The sequence below is a fragment of the Bubalus kerabau genome, chromosome 2 (assembly GCF_029407905.1).
Source record: "Bubalus kerabau isolate K-KA32 ecotype Philippines breed swamp buffalo chromosome 2, PCC_UOA_SB_1v2, whole genome shotgun sequence".
NCBI lineage: Eukaryota > Metazoa > Chordata > Mammalia > Artiodactyla > Bovidae > Bubalus > Bubalus kerabau.
The window spans coordinates 197,162,591-197,183,379 of NC_073625.1; the positions used below are offsets into that span (position 1 = coordinate 197,162,591).

Here is a 20,789-nt window from a genome sequence, read left to right on the forward strand (position 1 = left end):
ACTGCACACTTCCACTCTGTATTTATCCATCATGGACCCACTGACCATAAAGTTACCAAAACCCTTCATCAGCCTGTTTGTATCCTGCATGTCCAGACTCTTTGCAACCGCATGGACTGTAGCCCACCAGGCTCCTCTGTTCACGGGATACTCTAGGCAAGAACACTAGACTGCGTTGCTGCTTCCTACTCCAGGGGATCTTCCCAACTCAGGGATCAAACCCACGTTTCCTGCATCTCCTACATTGGCAGGCGGATTCTTTACCACCTTGCCACCTGGGAAGCTCATTCATATCCTACTTCAAATGAAAAAGGAAAGAGTGTAAAATAGAACCTACAATTACTGTAACTATAAAAGGAGCACTGCCATTTATTACCCTAAAACCACATCTTCCCATTTTCTAAAGAGTCATCAAATTCCCATCCTTGTTCTCCTACAAACTTCTCTGCGTGGGATCTACACGGGAAGGTCAAGGGTTGAGAACACTTGGAGCAAGGGCAACACAGTTCTGAAAATGACGTATGAGCGTAGCAAGGAGATGATGAGCCAGAATCTTGGTTGGAGACGAAACAGAAGACTCACTCATGACTGACAGCTTGATCCCCGTATTCGACATCCATACCATGACAGACTTATCGTTACTGGAAATACTGCAGGAAAACGATGCAGAAGATGAATACTTGGTGATACAGAAAATTATAGTACGGTGTCTGGTAACTTAAAAGTCAGGTTATAATGGAGAATTATATCACAGACTCACTTTGTTAAAAATAAAAAGGCAAAGTAGAAACATCAGTAGACCACACACTACAATAGTAATAGAGGATCTTGGATTTTTTTTGTTTTTCCTCCTTTCCCTTTTGGTTTACCTATATTTTCAAAACAGTTATAATAATTTAAAAAAAAACAGATAAACAAGTAAATAATAAAACAGAATGAAGGTTGCTCAACTATTCTATAAAAATGCAGAATATATTGCTTTGTATGTTTAGCAACTCAATACCATGAAAAAAACAAGGTGAGGAGCACGAGAGAAAAGTTCTAGATTAAATGGAATTTAAGAAGCTCAAAGCCCAAATCTAAATTCTGGTCTACAATTAGATACTGGTATCAACAAATTTGACGTGGAAGACTTCTCTGGAGCTGCCAGATAAATTCAAATATATGATGATTGTTGCATCATATTACAGAATTTATTAACTATTTACATTAAAAGCTTTAATAATGCTTTGTAGAAAAACTGCCTTACTATTTACAGCTGCATTCTGAAGTACTGAAGATGAAAAGTCAATAACTTATGCAACTTATGTAAAAGCATGAAAAATAACAATGTGAATATGACAGAATTATACAATAGCCAAACCTCAATCATAACTTATATGGGTGTTCATTGTACTATTTGCTCTATTCTTTGAGTTACAAAATTTTTATAATATAGTGCTAAATAAGAAGTTCTAATAGATTTCTTTCTTTAAAAATGTTACAATAAACGTAAGTTACACTATAAGAAACCTACGTAAACAACATGCAACGTTCAATTTCTTCTGTAAATATCTGAATATCTGAATAACATGTAGCACAGGATATCTGTTTGTCAAACTCTATACATGTGTGGACCAAAATTATTTTATAGACTTCCACAAAAATAGGGTAGGGCTTCCCAGGTAGCTCAGATGGTAAAGAATCCATCTGCAATGCAGGAGACCTGGGTTCACTCCCCGGGTCAGAAAGAGCCCTGGAGAAGGAAATGGCAACCCACTCCAGTATCCATGTCTGGAAAATCCTCACGGCCAGAAGAGCCTGGTGGGTTACAGTCCATGGGGTCGCAAAGAGTCTGACACGACTGAGCGACCAACACTACACAGATCAGCTGGTAAAGAATCCGCCCGCAAACTGGGAGATCTGGGTTTGATCCCTGGGTTGGGAAGACTCCCTGGAGAAGGGAAAGGCTACTCACTCTAGTATTCTTGTCTGAGAAATCCTAGGGACAGAGGCTACAGTCCATGGGGTCGCAAAAGAATCGGACAAGACTTAGCGACCAAAAAATATCAAGTATAAAGTAGCTTTCTGCTTCATTTCGGTAAGGAAACCCAATCAGACACTGGTGTGCTTTGTGACGGTCATCTCTCCAGCTTTACTCCGTCCAGTTAGTGAGTGCCTCGTCCATGCCTGGCGCTCCGGTGGGCACTAAGGAACAAAGATGACAGGACTCGATCCAGCGCCCGGGTTCTCAGCGTTCAGGAAGCCTCTGTTCGGCGACTCAAATTCCTCACACACAGAGCTTGGGATCAATCCATAAAACAGACTCTTTATGGACAAAACAATAGGACCAAAGTGCCGAATATTTATTGTTCCTAGGATGACACATGAACCTTAAAATGTATAATATTTGTATTATTCAAGAGAGCCCAGCAAGAAGGATGTCCCATGGATTTTTGGCAGGGACATGCCTGAGATTGTAGATAAGGATCAGGCCTCTGGAGCGGCCCCCACAATGGAAAACTACATCACTCAGTGGAACTTTTCCGTCTCTATCAATTGGAGGATTTGCCTGAGAACACAGGCAGCATAAGGCACTCTTAGCCCCAAGGTCACCCATCGTTTACTCGGCAAGGACCACTTTTCCATTCGAAGCAGACCTCACGAGTACAGTTTCATTAGGTAAGATGGTATGTGGCATGCCCTCCAGCCACACATGAAGAAATAATCCAATTTCCATTTAAATAACTAATGTTTCAACAGGTTTCTCTAAGTGGTTAATGCATTCTTTAGTGTCTTGGTGGATTTGAACTAATCTAAACCAAGGAAATTGTTATCACACAGTAAATCCTCAACTTCTCAACACCAGGCTGCAATTTCCTTCATTTTGAAGCATGTGTCAAGTTCAGTTCTTTAGGCCCAGATGGAGCAATGATTTCAGTGGACACGATTTCACAAGCATCACCTATATCCTCACGTTTTGCCAACTTTGCCTCTTACCCAATGGGTCTAAAAATGCCAGAGTATTAAAACCCGTATCAGGGACCCTAAATATGTCAATTTAATACTTAAGGCTGAAAAACTTTTTTTTTAATTTTATATTGCTGTATAGTTCAGGTGCACAGCAGAGCGACTCAGCCACACACAGATGTGCATCCATTCTCCCCCAGACCCGCCCCCATCCAGGCTGCCACATGACATGGAGCAGAGTTTCCTGTGCTGCACAGCAGGTTTGTATGAGACCCCCCTATATGCAGAATCTAACAAGAAATGACACAACATTTTTTTTAATTAAAAAGCAAAAACAAAAGAAACAAGAATAATTATTTTGACACAATCATTTAAAGGAGCATTCAAATTTCCTGTTTAAAAGATCACGCTTCTATATACAATTTATGAACCATTAAGCACATTTCAAGGTCTTCATTCATGTAACTGGGGCATAAACAAGTATCAATGTTACAGTCATCAGATTGCCACTGGTCACCACAGACAGTCCAGCATCCATACCACATAAGTAGAGGCTCAAAAAGGTACGTGGCCATCCACCATAAGGCTGTCCTGCCCTGCCACCTGCTACTCAGATCTAGGGTTCTGTGTCTGAGTCATGTCCTTAGTCCTTCCCCCCAGCCACCCCAAGAAGTTATCTGGGGCTGTTGAAATTAACTTAGATCTAATTTTAAAAAAAAGTGTCAGTCTCACTTATAAGATACTGAACATCAGCATTTATTTTTGTCTTAATCTATAATGATTTTGTAAATTATCCCTTAAATAAATGATACACTATTGCTCAAAGAAAGATCATTCACATTGCAGCATAATGTCACTCAGTTAATGGAAATTTACAGAGAAGCCTGCTGTCCACAACTGCTCCCCTTGCTTATAAAGGCTGTTTTAGTCTCAGACTGAGAGGACTTTTCTTTCCACGTCACTCAATTTGATGTGAGAGCTGGACCATAAAGAAGGCTGAGCGCCAAAGAACTGATGCTTTCAAACTGGTGCTAGAGGAGAGTCTTGAGAGTTCCTCGGACTGCAAGGAGATCAAACCAGTCCATCCTAAAGGCAATCAACCCTGACTACTCACTGGAAGGACTGATGAGGAAGCTCCAACACCTCAGCAACTTAATGCGAAGAGCCGACTCATTAGAAAAGACTCTGATACTCGGAAAGACTGAAGGTAAAAGGAGAATGGGGGAGACAGAGCTCGAGATGGTTAGATGGTATCACCAATTCAAAGGGCAGGAATCTGAGCAACCTCTGGGAGATAATAAAGGACAGGGGAGCCTGGCGTGCTGTAGTCCACGGGGTCGCAAAGAGCCGGATACAACTTGGCAAATGAACAACAACAACAATTTGTTTATGCTTTTGCTGATTTATTCCTATCGCAAATGGAATCAGAAAGGAAGCCACAGAACCATGCGCTGTGCCATAAATAATGCATTTAGATTTGCATGGGTGTGTCATCAGGCAACCTGCTGACTTAACTGAGTCCTAGGCCTGCACCTGAAGGCGGGGGAGGCAAACAGGGTCTGCCCCCCTCTGGCAGCCCCACCAGGCTGTCTTCTCCTTGCGCTGCCCCTCTCTGCATCAGGCCCCTCCTCTGCAGGGCATCCCCTCCACCTGCACCCTCTCTGGACCACACCCTCTCCCTCTGCAAAGAGAAGCAAGGAAACTTTCTCTTTCGGAAGGTGCAGAGCACAGGCCAATTTTTTTTTTTTTTTTCACCCTCACGAAAAGAAAACTTGCTTAATTCTACTGAAATGCACTCAGCTGACTGGAAACTAGGAGGTAGATGAATTCACAGTTTTCTTCTGATCTGTGCTGTGCGTACACCATCATATCATCCGGGAAAGCTTCAGTATCCAGCGGGGACAAGTGGAAATGTTCCTTCTGAATGTATTGTCAGTGGGCGGCCAGAGAAGCCGCAGTTTGCCTAGTGGATACTATTTTACCCTTTATAACAGCTACAAAAAGAATCCTGCCTCAAGAATTTGGGGAAGCAACCGCCTACTGTCCAACGAACTACACTGCTTAATTTGCTAGTTGGAAACCAGAAGCTTCGCCGGGAATTTCCTTTTGAACGCCTTGGACTGTGGTCACTAGAGGGCGCTAAGTGTCCCTCTAAAAGGTCTAGAGGGGAGATCAGTTCAGTTCAGTTCAGTCGCTCAGTCTTGTCTGACATTTTTTTAGAGGGGAGATGAGCATGCCTAATTCTTGCCTTTTACATTTCTTCAATTGGTATTATAACAATATGAAATTATCTCATTTTAATCCATTAAATTCAAAGTCCAATATTCAAAATGTAGGAATTTTTTTGAAAATTAAACATTTTTCAATATCATGGGACATAAAGAAACATAAATAATAGAAAATAAACATAAACAGATCTGCACATAAGACTAAGTCATTCTTCTGGGTGAGATCTGACCATGGAAATTGTATAATTGTTCTACATCACTGTGAATAATTTCAAACCCTGAAAAATATCCTATTTCACAATAATTTTAAAGGGTTCAGTAACCCCCCAGTGCAAGTTCCATCAAATAAATGGTAAATTTTGAATTCATGTATTTTCTGTTTTCAGGGCTAGCACTTTACCTAAAGTTAGATATCCTTTCCAGACTTGAGGACTGAGGGATACGGATTATACTGTAAAATGTGAAAGAGACTTTGTGCTCTCTTCCTGTAGTCTCTCAACTGCTTATAATGCAACACATCAAAACGATACACAATATGGAGGTATGTATAAATAGAGTTGAATAAAATGAGCCTTAAAACTAAATACAGGAGTCTTCTTGAGAATCATCCTATTATGCAATTACACTGACTTTGAAGGTCATCAACAGGCGATACACTTAAAGCAAAATTCAGTGCCCTGGAAATATTTGCAAAACAGAAAAAGTTAATTGATTTTGCAACTTTTCTCTTTTTTGTCTTCGTTTGTACTTGAACATATCTGTGTATTTCACTGTTTTCCTTTCACTTCGGTTCGTGTACCAAGAAGAGTGAGGTCAGTGGGTGAGGGCTGTTTGCGCTCCTGGCTGTCGGAGGGGGGGCTCCCACCAACATCTGAAGGGCCCCCTGGTAACTGCGATTGACGACGGATTTTTCCCCTCGGTCCACCAATGGAGCAGAGGTTCGTGTGCAGCGTATTCTAGAGAAGGAAAATTAAGGCAGTATTTCTTCTGTCCATCTGTGATTTCTAAAGGGAAACAAGCTTGGGCACGTAAATGGTACAGAGGAGCGGCTTGAGGCATTGGAGACCATTAAGAGCAGGGGACTCCTTGCACAGCTTTGCCCTGATCCGGCTCTAGATAAAAGACATCGTCTGCAAAAGAACAGCCCAGCCGGCACCCACAGCCCTGTGTGTGTGTGCCAGTCACTCAGTTGTGTCCAACTCTGCAGCCCCATGGATGACAGCCCACCAGGCTCCCCTGTTCATGGGATTCTCCAGGCAAGGATGCTGGAGTAGGTAGCCTTTCCCTTCTCCAGGGGATCTTCCCGATCCTGGGATGGAACCCGGGCCTCCCCCATTGCAGGCAGATTCCTTACCAGCTGAGCCAGCAGGGAAGCCCACCCACAACCCTGACTACCTACTCTAAGCTGGTTTAGTAGGAAACTGAGGCTGTGAGCGCATAGGTCCAGAGGTGAAATTGACACGCTCAGGCTGCAGGGGGAGCCCGGGGACCCCGAGCCCACAGCAGCACCACAATCTCAGGGGCCTTGGCTCAGGGCAGTGGGGTCTCAGCCTGGCCTTGTCCTCATCTGCTTGGGGACTGAATGAGTCATCTAATTCACCTGGGCAGACTTCCCCCTACCCATCCATTAGTATGTCTGTAGGCCTGTTCAAAGGAGGAATTAGCAGGTATTACACATGCTGCTCTGGGCCACCCTTCCCGCATCCTGAAGAGTGAGAAGAGCGGTCCCCAGGGGCCCCCAGGGCTCCGTCACAGGGCTGGTGCTCAGCCAGCAAAGGCTGAAGGAATGAATGAATGAGTGAATGAATGAATGAAAGGGCCCAGGAGCCCTGGGAAGGGCAGCGTGTGCTGTGCTAATGGGCAGCCCGGGGAGGGGCCTTTAGGGGACCACAGTTTAACGTGAACTCGAGACTCTATGGGGATGGGTGGTGAGAGTGACGGTGACAGCCTTGTGACAGGTCCAGCCATGGTGGCGCCCCTGAAGGGCGGTGGCACGGTGGTTTAGTCCTGAAGTCCTGTCCAGCTCTTTGTGACCTCCATGGACAGTCGTCCGCCAGGCTCCCCTGTCCTTGGGATACTCCAGGCCAGAATACTGGAGTGGGTCGCCTTTCCCTTCTCCAGGGGATCTTCCCGACCTAGGGATCGAACCCAGGCCTCCTGCACTGCAGGCAGATTCTTTACCGTCTGAGCTACGAGGGAAGCCTCTAAGCTATGAGGGAAACCTGGAAGAGTGGTGACCAGACCGCTATCTCTTCCCTCAAGTCTGAAGGGACCGTGCCCAGCATCTGTGCTGTTCAGCTGGTTTTCAATGGCTTGATGGACGAGTCCCAAGATTTTCACTTGAAATGAAGATGAAAGCTGCTGCTTAAATTGTGAGCCATCCGCTACCTTCCCACTTCTGCTCCCACTTCCTTCCCCTTTCTCCTCATCTCACACACACACACGATGCTGGTAATGGTGAAGACAGACGACAGACAGATGACAGCGTACTGATGCAGAGAAGAATAAAGAGACTGGCTCTCTGCCCCCACCCCACCCTGATGCCCGCTCCCCCAGCAGTCTGCCAACCCCTCTCCCAAGCATCCAGGCCACCTGCCTGGGGTAACTTCAGAGGTGACTCTCTTGAGCAAGTGCCCCCCAGGTCCAGGTGCTGAGAAGTGAAGGAGGCACGTGGTCCCTAAGAGATCTTCTGCTCTGTGCGTTATGGGATTCCCGTCTCAATAACTGACCCACAGTACCTGGCGGGGAATGGAGACTCAATCATAAATAAACATGGAATGACTGAACAAGGGGAAAAAAAAAACACTGAACAAGTGAATGAGCACATGCCCTTTATTATGCCTGCATCGCGCTGTATTTACAGCAGACTTACCTGAGTCACAAAATAAAATAAAGGCTGTCATTCCCACGTCATACACCCCACGACCCTGGTCATTTTCCAAAGGGAACTGTGATGAAGATTATTTCCAGCTAAACTATCTCAGCAACCCAGTCGGCTTCACGGGCACTGAAGGACAGATTCACTGTGTTTCCAGGCATTTTCGGTCTCACTCGTGACAATTATATTTCCCGAGATGCCCCAGTCAGACGTCCTGTCACACGAGCCCATTTTACAAGGTGACGCTGACATGGGTCCCATCCAAGCTGGTGGGCTGGTGTCTGCAGGGTAAGTTCAGCTACATGACTTCCAAGGTGACCTGTGAAGGTGATACAGCTTCCCCCTGGTTTTCTGGGGAGCAGGCCCCCTTAGGTCTCAACCACCACCCTGAGAAGAAGCCCGAGGCACACAGAGAGGCCATTTGTAGGCAATCAACCTGGCCCGCCAGGCAGCACCAACCCTCGGCAGTGCAAGTGAGGCAACGTTCAAGATGACCCCAGCCCCAGATGCCCAGTGACTGCAACCCCCTGAGAGACCCCAAGTGAAAACTGCCCCTCCCAGCCCCGGAACCAATGAGGAGTAGTAATATCAGATCACAATGACCAAGTTGATTGCTGTGATCAATGATCAGATGATCATTATGATTTGAAGCCATGAGGTCAGCCGCAGTGATGAAGCAGGATCCCATCAGAAGACCTTTTACTTTCTGCCTCATTGTTTTAGCAGAACAACCTTTTTTCTATGTGATTATTTATCCACTCATCAAACCTTTGCTGGCACCCATTATACGCTCAGCTTTGTGTCAGCCACTGAAGACACAAACGAACCAAAAGACCCCCATATTAGCTGGAGAGAGAAAGATGGCAAAATCACAACAGTATCTCGGCAAGAGAAAGGACAAAAGATGTGAATGTAAGAGCTCTAGTCTCTGCGCCCTCCCGGCCTCTGCTCGTTAAACGCGTAAGTGCCTCGGGGTCCCTGGACCCCACCCAGGTGGGACCCCTGCTGCTCCACTCCTGACCTTCACCCTCAGTCCACACCCAATGCCAGAGGCTCCCCAGGCTTCATACTGCCGGTGCCCCCGCTTCCGTTTTCTAGAAACTTCTCTGCCCATCAACCCCAGATGACTCTCCCACGGAGACGTGGGAAAACTTTAATTTCCCCCTCTGCAACTTCACAGAAAAGAGGGGTGAGAGATGAGAAGCAGAAGGAGAGGATTCATTACCTCAAGTTACGAAAAAGAAAAGCCCTAGTGTTTAGAAGGCGTTGTTATTATTTTTCCTGAAACATTACCTCCCAGAAATCAGGAGCTCTGTGTCCTTATGGCTGTCTCGAAGGTTTCCAGCACGCCTTGGGGGCTGCCATCGGTCAAGTTTTGACTGTAATGAGAGCCATCTGGAAGAAGGCAATGGTGGATTCTGGCCACGCACCAGATGAGAGCTTTAGAGTGAGCAAAGAGACACACAGTAGGTCTCTGTTTCCAAAACAGAGATGGAGATGTCGCGTGCGCTCATCCCCAAAAGTGGACAAGAAAAGAGTGCAGTCTTGAGGAATTCTCCCTGAAGGTCTGAGATTTCATTTTTCAAAGGTCAGCTGTTCTGCTTTTAAACCCCCAAATGCTTCTTGGAGATGAAGGATCACTGTTCCCCTCCTGGACAGCCGGAGCACCCAAACCTCACCTCCCAGACTGAGCTAGGGTTTGAGACATTTGATTCCATATTACTTAAAGCTGTTGCGAGCTTTTCATCGGGAATGGAAACCATTAATGTGTCTCACACGTCTCTCTCCGTTTTATGGAATTCTTGTGCTGGGGGAGCTCTTTTTCTTTTATTATTTTCTTTTAACAGCCAGAAAACTGGGAAGTTCACAAAGAAATTGTTCAACTGCCTTAAATGACCCTTAACCTAAGAGGTTTCGCCTAATCTGTAAATTGGAGTTAAAAGTATTTCAGGACCTTTGGAGCGGGAAGCCCGTTGTCTTTAAAAGAGCGCAGAGACCCCTAACAATGGGGCTACACATGCCTTGGGCTTCTTTGTTACTTGCTGCAAACCAAAACCAGATGTGGAATATCAGCGGCTACCTTGTACTGACCCAGAGAAGCTGAGGCTAATCCAAATCATTCTTAATAACTCAAAACTGCCACCCTTTAACTATCTTAGTTTTTTTTTTTTTCCTCACTTATAAATGCAAAAAAGAATTGACAGGACACATTAAAACCCATTTCCCTCTGAGCACACACAGATTTCCTTCAGTAAGAGCCCAGAGCAAAAGCTCACTCCCCTAGACCGCGCCGCTGTGATCTGGCTAGGTGCCACTTCAGTGATCAACACCTTTCACAAAACATGATCTGCAAGAATTTATCCTGAAAACGAGGTATTTCTGTTGTTACCTTTTCCCAAGACTCGTTAGGCGTGGAGTTCCTTGAATAAGTCAAAGTGCTTGTAAATTTAAGAAAATAGAGAGGTGTAAGGTGAAAAATCTAGCAATCTAAAATGTTCCCGCCTAACGTGGAAATCATTTGAATTCCCAATCATTTGCCTGAATTTTAAGAGTAATGAATATAAGTGGAGGAGAAAAATCAATAGAAGCGGAACGATTCAGAACCTCCCAAATGGAGAAATCCATCATCTGAACCAAATTTGAGCATTCTATCAATATTGTCTATTTTACTAAATCCAAGAGGAGCTATTTTAATACAAAATCAAATATAAAATTGTTTCAGATATTGAATATTGCTTTTTACCTTAAAGCAGGCACGGAGTGGAATGACTATAGATACAAGGCTAGACATAGATTGATTTTTAATGTCTATAACTATGGCAATTACATTGTCATGCTGCGTAGGACTTCTAGTCCTATGCTGAAATTAGGATGATGCATATGTATACATTAAAGAAAGGATAAGACAGAGTCATAATCATATTTCATCCATGTAAGACTGTGGATGGTAAGATGGAAAGCACCCCATGACTTAATATATCACTAGGAAAGAAAAGAATCACTTGGCCCAACAAAATTAGCCACAATACTTCCTTATCCATCAATTGTAGACACCTCCCAACTTCTGAAAACCAGTAAGTGCCTTAGCACAGATGTAATGTGGTATACTGACAGAAGAAAAAATCATGAACGCACTAAAGTGTTATTCGGAACAGACTGTAGGGTTTCTCAACCTTTGCACTAACAGTACTTTGCGGCTGGGTAACTTTTTGTCATTGGGAGGCTGCCCTGGGCATTGTAGGATGTTAACATGCGTGGTCTCCACGCACTAGATGCTAGGAGCATCTTCCTTAGCCTCCATTATGACAACCCAAACTGTCTTCAGACACTGCCAAATATCCCTGAGAGTGGAGGCAAAATCACCCCAGCTGGAAAACACTGGGACCGAGCAATTCAGCTTGATCAGCTTCACAGTATAATTTAGTCTATGTATAAATGGCAAACGGGAAAGTCAACTGTAGTATAGTGTTAGATGAGATGCACTGACCTAATAAGTATTACATAAGTAAACAGTTGCTGCATGGATAAAAGTGCCTACTGGCCAGCCAAACCAATGGGATGTAAACGGCTTTGAGAAGTGCTCAGGATCACCAATCAGTTCAGATCAGTTCAGTTCAGTTGCTCAGTCGTGTCCGACTCTTTGCAACTCCATGAATCGCAGCACTCCAGGCCTCCCTGTCCATCACCAACTCCCGGAGTTCACTCAAACTCATGTCCATTGAGTCGGTGATGCCATCCAGCCATCTCATCCTCTGTCGTCCCCTTCTCCTCCTGCCCCCAATCCCTCCCAGCATCAGAGTCTTTTCCAATGAGTCAACTCTTCGCATGAGGTGGCCAAAGTATTGGAGTTTCAGCTTCAGCATCAGTCCTTCCAATGAACACCCAGGACTGATCTCCTTTAAAATGGACTGGTTGGGAAACGCAAATTAAAACCATAATGCAATGTCACCTCATACCTGTTAGAACTGCTATCATCAAAAACAAAAAAGAGAAGAGCAAGTGTTGGCGAGGATGTGGAGAAAAAGGAACATTTCCACACTGTTGGTAGGAATATATTTGGCAAAACTAATACAATTATGTAAAGTTTAAAAATAAAATAAAATTAAAAAAAAAAAAGGAATGTAAATTGGTGCAGGCACTATGGAAAACAGTATGGAAGTTCCACAAAAAATAAAAATATAACTACCATGCTGCTGCTGCTGCTAAGCCGCTTCAGTCATGTCCAACTCGTATGAACCAGCAATTCCACTTATGGATATTTATCCCAAGGAAATGAAATCGCTATCTCAAAAAGATATCTGTATCCTTGTGTCCACCGAAGCATTATTATTAATAACAACAGTCAAGACAAGGAAGCAACCTAAGTGCCCATCAATGGATGAATGGATAAGAAAAGTGTGGTTCACAGATAAAATGGAATACTGGTTATAAAGAAGAATAAAATTATGCCATTTTCAACAGCACGGATGGACCTTGAGAGCATTACGCTAAGTAAAGTAAGTGACACAGAGAAAGACAAATACTGCATGATCTCATATGTGGAATAATAGTAATAAGAAGAGGGAATTCATGAACACCGAGAATAGGCTGTTGACTGCCAGAGGCAGGAGGAGAGGGGTGGGTGAGAAGGTAACGTACGTGATGGCTATAGTCACAGTACAATGTTGTACATTTGAGAGTTGCTAACAGAGTGAATTTTAAAAGTTCTCACTGCAAGAAAACGGTGTGGTGATGGACGTTAACTAGACTTACTGTGATAACCGTTTCATAATATTAGTATATATATATATACATCAAATCATTCTGTTGTACATCTAAGACTAACACATTGTTATATGTCAATTATATAGATTGTCAGTTATATAATTGTTCTAATACATTGTTATATGTCAATTATATAGATACAGGCAATAAAGATTTTTAAATTAATAAAGTTAAATAACATTGATGAGGTGAGTTGCTATCATAATATTTCACTATTTATATTAAATTAAAGAAAATCAAAATGAGGAAGAAATTAAAGAAAATCAAAAGCACAGGACTTTGGGTCTGTCCATATTTAATATTTTCAAAAGTGAAAAAACCTTTAATTTTTGCAACATTGGCAAGAATGTGGAAGAAAGAGCACTCCCATTCTCACTTATTAGGAATATAGATTAATACCGTATCAGAAAGTAATTTTTCCTTTGACTCAGCAATTTCTATCTGACAAATCCACCTTTTAGAGATATTCACAACAAACACAGGTGCAAGAATGATCACCTTTTATTAATCATAAAAAATGAGAATAAGTTGAATTCTATCAGAGACTAAATAGACTATAGACTGTTAAGAAGAATGAGATTTAGATTCACTGTATAGAAATTGTTCAAGGTATCATAAGTTTTAAAAATTACCAGATATATTTTAGTAAACACAGAGAAAACATCCTGAGGAATAAAACTCAGTATAGTGGCTGGGATGAAGGATAACTCCCTCTTTTCAAGTCAAATATTTGGGCAAAGTTGAGCTAGAACGCGTGCTGTTTATGTAATCAGAAAAAAAGTCAAAGCATATTCTGGCATAGAAATATTAAAATGTCACAGAATTTAAGTGTATTAATAAATCTACTAGTAAAAACGTAATAGGCTACAGATTACACTTCATAAAATACATAAATAACATAAATAATGCATGTTCATATAGATACAAAAAAGTACAAGTTTATTCACTTATACCAGAAATATTTGAGCATCTAGTTTATTAAATTAATGTTGGTAGAATAATGTGAGACTCATTAATACAAGACTCTTGGGGAAAATGAAATTTTAGCTAAGTCCCACAGGATTAGAATGTGTTCAGATTATAGGGGGGAAATGTCAAAATGTTTAAATAAAAAAAGAAATTTCAAAACTCTGGTAAAGGACTTGACTCAACATGAAAGAACAAAGAACGTGCAGGTAAGGTAATTCTAAGAAATGTATCAAAATAAGGAAATATCTTGGCATCTACAGACAGTTGTTATCGACTCATTTGGGCAACGAGAATTGACAAGAATAATTTAAAGGACATGTGACGTAAAATACTTCTAATTAAAACAAATTTTAAAACATGCTATGAAGTGATGGCTGTAGCAATTATTTATACCCTAACTTGAGGTAGGTTAGGTTCTGTAAATAAAGAAGAGTAAATGTGAAATGGATTCAACAACAACGTTACTGTTTCTGCAGTTAATTGCTCATGGGAAACGGGTAAAGTTACTAATCTTAAGAAGTTAGAAAAAAACAAAGAAAAAAGGAGAAAAATAAAAATGATAGGACAAAATTTATAAAATAGAAAATGACCAAACAGTTGAGAAAATTAAAACCCAGTCTAGTTCTTTGGTAAGATTATTTATAAATCCTTGATAAGGATAAATAAGGAGAAGAGGACAGATTGAAATAAAGTCAAGAATGAAAAGGGGGATGTTACTATAGATCCTACGGACATTAGGAAAATTATAACAGCACATTAAAAACAATTTCCTATCAATAAATGTGAAAATTTAGCTGAAATTGATAAAATTCTTAAAAATGTAATTTAACAAAATTCCAAAGAAATACAAATGTGAACTCCTGTAGTGATTAAAGACATTGATTAAAAACTTCTTAAATCTTCACAAAAATGAAAACTTCCAAACCCAGACTGATTTATCAGCACACTCAGACTAAACATGAATTAATGTCAGTCTTATACAAACTTGTCCAGATAATAAAAAAAGAGGAAAACTTGATTTCAATGTGTCTAGGACATTATAAGAAAGGAAAATTATAGACTCATATCGCACATAAGTGCATATGCAAAAAACTTGAAAAAAAAATCCCAGAAAACCAAATCAACAGTATATAAAACAGAACAGTATGTACTATGATCAAGCTGAGTTTATCCTAAGAATTAAAGGTTATTTCAACCAATATCAGTGATCAAATTTACATTGTAAAGAATAAAATATGATAATCTCAAATAAAAGAGGAAAGGCATTTGATGAGATTCAGTATCTATTCATGATAAAAATTCTTAACAAATTAGAAATAAAAAGGAACATTACCAATCAAAAAGGGCATCTGTCAAACCTACAGTAAGCTTCATACTTTAATGGTGAAACAGTGAAATCTCATTTCTTTAAGCTGGGAAAAAAGATGAAGAGGCTTATTATCACAACACGTCATAAACTGCGTTTGGGGTCCTAGTCAGTACATAAGCAAGAAAATGAAATAAAACGCCAAAGAATTGGGAGAAAATAGACAAAACTTTAACTATTTGCAGATGATAATCATTTTTTACATAGAAGATCCAAGAGAATTTAGAAATGAATCATTAGAATTAATAAGTTTGGGAACTTTGCTAGTTACATCAATATAGAAAACTCAGTTTTATTTCTATGTATCACCATCAACAGAAATTAAAAATCTTAAATGATACTTTTCCATTAGCATAAAAAAATCTTAAAAATATGGGAATAACTTCATATAAGATGTGCAGGATCTTTACACAGAAAAATACAAAGTATTATTGAAAGAAGACCCAAATAAATGGATAGCTATGCCACATTCAGAGACTGAAAGACTTAACGAGATGTCCATTCTCTTCAAACTGATTAACAGGTTCAATGTAGAGCCAATCAAAATTGCAACAAGATTTCCATAGAGCTTGGCAAATGGATTCTAAAATGTGTATGAACATGCAAAGGTCAAAAACAGACAAGACACTCTTAAAGAAAACAAGGTAAGGGGACTTCCTCGATGGTCCAGAGGTTAAGACTCCACATTTGCAAAGCAGAGGGTGGGGGTTCGATCCCTGGTGGGGGAATTAAGACCCCCCATGACAAGTAGCACAATCAAAAAAAAAAAAAAAAAAGAAGAAGAAGAAGAATGAGGTAAGACAACTTGCTTCAGAGTGATATTCATGCAGGTATAAACAAACAAAACAACAGAAAAGAAAAGAAAGCCCAGAAACTGATTCACGCATATATGGACACACTTGATTTTTTTAAAGGGTGCGGTACAGAGCAGTGAAGAAGAGAGAAGAAAATGGTGCTAATGAAATGGAATATGCATACAGGGAAAAGAAAACTTACAAAAATCAACTCCAGGTGAACTGTAGATATAAATGTGAGAGGCAAAACAGTAAAAATTCTGAAACACACAATATCTTCATAATTTTGCGATGGGGAAGATTTTGTAAATAAGGCACAAAAACATTAAATGTAAAATGATAGACTGATAAGTGGACTATATTAAAATTAAGAAAATTTTAAGACTGTTTTTTCATCAAAAGATACTATTAAAAGAATTAGAAAGCCAAATCATGGAGTAGATGAGAATATTTTTAACATACCTAACCTACTATTCATATCCAGAATATGTAAAGAACCCCTATAAATCAATAAGAAGACATGCAATCCAACGTAAGGAAAAAAAAAAAGAAGTTGAACAGGCATTCATAAAAGAGGCTATCAAATCTCCACTGAATATAGGAAAAACTCTTCTATTTCATTAGTAACCCAGGAAATGCTAATGAGAGCTACACTGAGATAACACAAGATACACATCAGGATGTCGAGAATGAAGAGAAATGACAACATTTTGGGCCAAGATGTGGAGCAACAAGAACCCTCACACACAGCTGGAGTTTGGAAATTATATTTATGGGTCAGAGTTCCTATAGGAAACAGCATATTCAAAGAATTATAACTAAAGAGAGTTCAATGAAGAAATTATGGACAGAGGTTCGTGACATTGTACAGGAGACAGGGATCGAGACCATCTCCAAGAAAAAGAAATGCAAAAAAGCAAAATGGCTGTCTAAGGAGGAATGCAGAGTTCCAAAGAATAGCAAGGAGAGATAAGAAAGGCTTCCTCGGTGATCAGTGCAAAGAAATAGAGGAAAACAATAGAATGGGAAAGACTAGAGCTCTCTTCAAGAAAATCAGAGATACCAAGGGAACATTTCATGCAAAGATGGGCTTGATAAAGGACAGAAATGGTATGGACCTAACAGAAGCAGAAAATATTAAGAAGAGGTGGCAAGAATACACAGAAGAACTATACAAAAAGGATCTTCATGACCCAGATAATCACCATGGTGTGATCACTCATCTAGAGCCAGACATCCTGGAATGTGAAGTCAAGTGGGCCTTAGGAAGCATCACTATGAACAAAGCTAGTGGAGGTGATGGAATTCCAGTTGAGCTATTTCAAATTCTCAAAGATGATGCTGTGAAAGTGCTGCACTCAATATGCCAGCAAATTTGGAAAACTCAGCAGTGGCCACAGGACTGGAAAAGGTCAGTTTTTATTCCAATCCCTAAGAAAGGCAATGCCAAAGAATTCTCAAACTATCGCACAATTGCACTCATTTCACAAACTAGTAAGGTAATGCTCAAAATTCTCCAGGCCAGGCTTCAGTAATACATGAACCATGAACTTCCAGATGTTTAAGCTGGTTTTAGAAAAGGCAGAGGAACCAGAAATCAAACTGTCAACATCCCCTGGATCATCGAAAAAGCAAGAGAGTTCCAAAAAAAAACATCTATTTCTGCTTTATTGACTACGCCAAAGCACTTTCACTGTGTGGATCACAATAAACTATGGAAAATTCTGAAAGACATGGGAATACCAGACCACCTGACCTGCCTCTTGAGAAACCTGTATGCAGGTCAGGAAGCAACAGTTAAAACTGGACATGGAACAACAGACTGGTTGCAAATAGGAAAAGGAGTATGTCAAGGCTGTATATTGTCACCCTGCTTATTTAACTTATATGCAGAGTACATCATGAGAAACTCTGGGCTGGAGGAAGCACAAGCTGGAATCAAGATTTCTGGGAGAAATATAGATAACCTCAGATACGCAGATGACACCACCTTTATGGCAGAAAATGAAGAAGAACTAAAAAGCCTTTTGATGAAAGTGAAAGAGGAGAGTGGAAAAGTTGGCTTAAAGCTCAACATTGAGGAAACTAAGATTTTGGCATCCGGTCCCATCACTTCATGGCAAATACATGGGGAAACAGTGTCAGACTTTATTTTGGGGGGCTCCAAAATCACTGCAGATGGTGACTGCAGCCATGAAATTAAAAGGCGCTTACTCCTTGGAAGGAAGGTTATGACCAACCTAGACAGCATATTAAAAAGCAGAGACATTGCTTTGCCAACAAAGGTCCGTCTAGTCAAGACTATGATTTTTCCAGTGGTCATGTATGGATGTGAGAGTTGGACTATAAAGAAAGCTGAGTGCCAAAGAATTGATGCTTTTGAACTGTGGTGTTGGAGAAGACTCTTGAGAGTCCCTTGGACTGCAAGGAAATCCAACCAGTCCATTCTAAAGGACATCAGCCCTGGGTGTTCTTTGGAAGGAATGATGCTAAAGCTGAAACTCCAGTACTTTGGCCACCTCATGAGAAGAGTTGACTCATTGGAAAAGACTCTGATGCTGGGAGGGATTGGGGGCAGGAGGAGAAGGGGACAACAGAGGATGAGATGGTTGGATGGCATCACCGACTTGATGGACATGAGTCTGGGTGGGCTCCGTGAGTTGGTGATGGACAGGGAGGCCTGCTGTGCTGCAGTTCATGGGGTCGCAAAGAGTCGGACACGACTAAGCGACTGAACTGAACTGAATGAAGAAAGTGTTCAAAGACAAAGGCAGAACCAAGTGAAAACTAGAGGATGATCCTGCGGTCCAGGAGGAAGGGAAGGCAGTCCAATCGTCATGCTCATGGTAGCATGCATGAAGGGGCCGTTCTGCTCTTACAGTTAATCATAGGGCACATTTTACCTTTCAGGGACTTTTCTCTATGTGTTATGCTTCAAATTCTTTAAAAAAATTAATAAAAAGGTGTGTGTAATCATGAAATATTAGATATTAGGAATGCATTCTCTGGCTCTTTCAAACACTGTACTAGGCTATGTCATAAGGAAGAACACTTGTATTCTGTTACAAGTTAATCACTAAAGGGATGTTGCCTATAAACTTAAAATTGTACAATAATGGCCCATCTCTGGGAATTCTGCCTCCCCGGGGATCAAGCCCGGGTCTCCCGCATCGCAGGCGGATTCTTTACCAGCTGAGCCACCAGGGATGCCCTGATATGTACGGCTGAGTCCATTTGCTGTCCACCTGAAACTATCATAACATTGTTAATCAGCTATATTTCAATATAAAATAAAAAGTTGAAACTGTATAAAACAAACCCAACAAAACATAAATGTGAAAAGAACTAAAATACCTTTGTTTAACTCTCAGGAAACAAGCTGATCAGGCCCACCTGTGAATGGCTGCAGGCAATAAGAAATGAATACCTCTGGAGTCTGGCTAGAACTGGGACTTCACCCACTCTCCTTTAGTGTAAAAGAAGCCTGAATTGTAACTTGGGAAGATGAAATCTTTGGGACAATAGTCCACCAATCTCTCAGTCTGCTATCTTTCTGAATAAAGTTGCTGTTTCTTGCCCCAACAAATTGTACTCAGCCTGTCTGTGGTAGTACAAGCCTGGACTTACAACGGCTATCCATACAAGGCTAAGATGTAAACGAGGGCAGGGACCCTGAGCTGGGAGAAAGGGGCAACTGAGAAGCACCTTGCCACCAATTAGCTTCCAAAAAAGAGAAGGGCTTCCCGGATAGCTCATCAGGTAAAGAATCCACCTGCAATGCAGGAGACACAGGAGATGTGGGTTCGATGCCTGGGTCAGGAAGATGCCCTGGAGAAGGAATTGGCAGCCCAGTCCAGTATTCTTGACTGGGAAACCCCATGGACAGAGGAGCCTGGCGGGTTACAGTCCTTGGGGTCGCAGCAGTCAGACACGACTGAGTGCATGGAACTCACTCATAAGGGTAGCTTAGGCAGGTCACAGAAAACCATTTATTTCAAAGACTTTTTGCATAATCCCCCTTCAAGAAAAAAGAAAGAAAAAGAAAGGAGGAAGGCAGAGAGGGAGACACCTCCAGGGCTACCTCTTCTTCTGAGGTCATCACATCAAAAGTTGTCACGTAGGTAATGCTTTTATGGCAGCCCGATTAAATATGGGAATCAGCAGTGAAAAGGGGATGATCACAACCTGCAGTAACGTGCCAACTCTTCTTGTCCAGGAAGTGGAGATCAGTAACGTGAAGCATCATGAACACTTCTTCTGACCCCCAAAACTCCTCCATGGCAGGGACACACTCTGGTGAGAGGGACTGGCCCCCAGGGAGAAGGGGCCCTCATATAACAGGTGGCATTAAGTTAAAGTCAACACAACAGATAGGAGCCATTTACAGAAGCAGCATTTGAAAAGCCCCTGATGCTGGGAACGACTGAAGGCAGGAGGAGAAGGGGACAATAGAGGATGAGATGGTTGGATGGCATCACCGACACAATGAACGTGAGTTTGAGTGAACTCCGGGAGTTGGTGATGGACAGGGAGGCCTGGCGTGCTGCGGTCCATGGGGTCGAAAGGAGTCGGACATGACTGAGCGACTGAACCAAACTGAACAGAAGCAGAGATGCAGCATCCAGGTGAGAGACAGCCACTTCCATGTTCCCGAGTCAGGCTGTTTGGCAAATTAGAGAAACAGAATACTGAAGCGCCATGAGCCAGGCCAAGTAATTGCATGGGGCATCTGCAAAGCGGGCGAGACCCAATTCATACTGAGGAGGGTGGCTGTATTCCCAACGTGGCAGGAAGCCCCTGGGGCTGGAGATGAAACAGACATGGGATGATCTGATGCACAT

The 20,789-nt window shown here is 41.8% G+C and overlaps 1 protein-coding gene and 1 long non-coding RNA gene across 4 annotated transcripts in view; both read right to left on the minus strand.

Annotated features, from left to right (window-relative positions):
- The window catches only part of ERG (ETS transcription factor ERG), a 323,925-nt gene that overhangs the window by 137,057 nt on the left and 166,079 nt on the right, over positions 1 to 20,789 (minus strand). The gene's annotated exons all lie outside the window — the stretch shown is intronic.
- On the minus strand, positions 345 to 19,764 carry LOC129644329 (uncharacterized). Its single transcript, XR_008710806.1, has 4 exons — positions 19,721 to 19,764; positions 19,303 to 19,351; positions 761 to 869; positions 345 to 650 (listed from the first exon to the last, which is right to left on the minus strand). It is a non-coding gene; the product is annotated as an uncharacterized LOC129644329 (long non-coding RNA).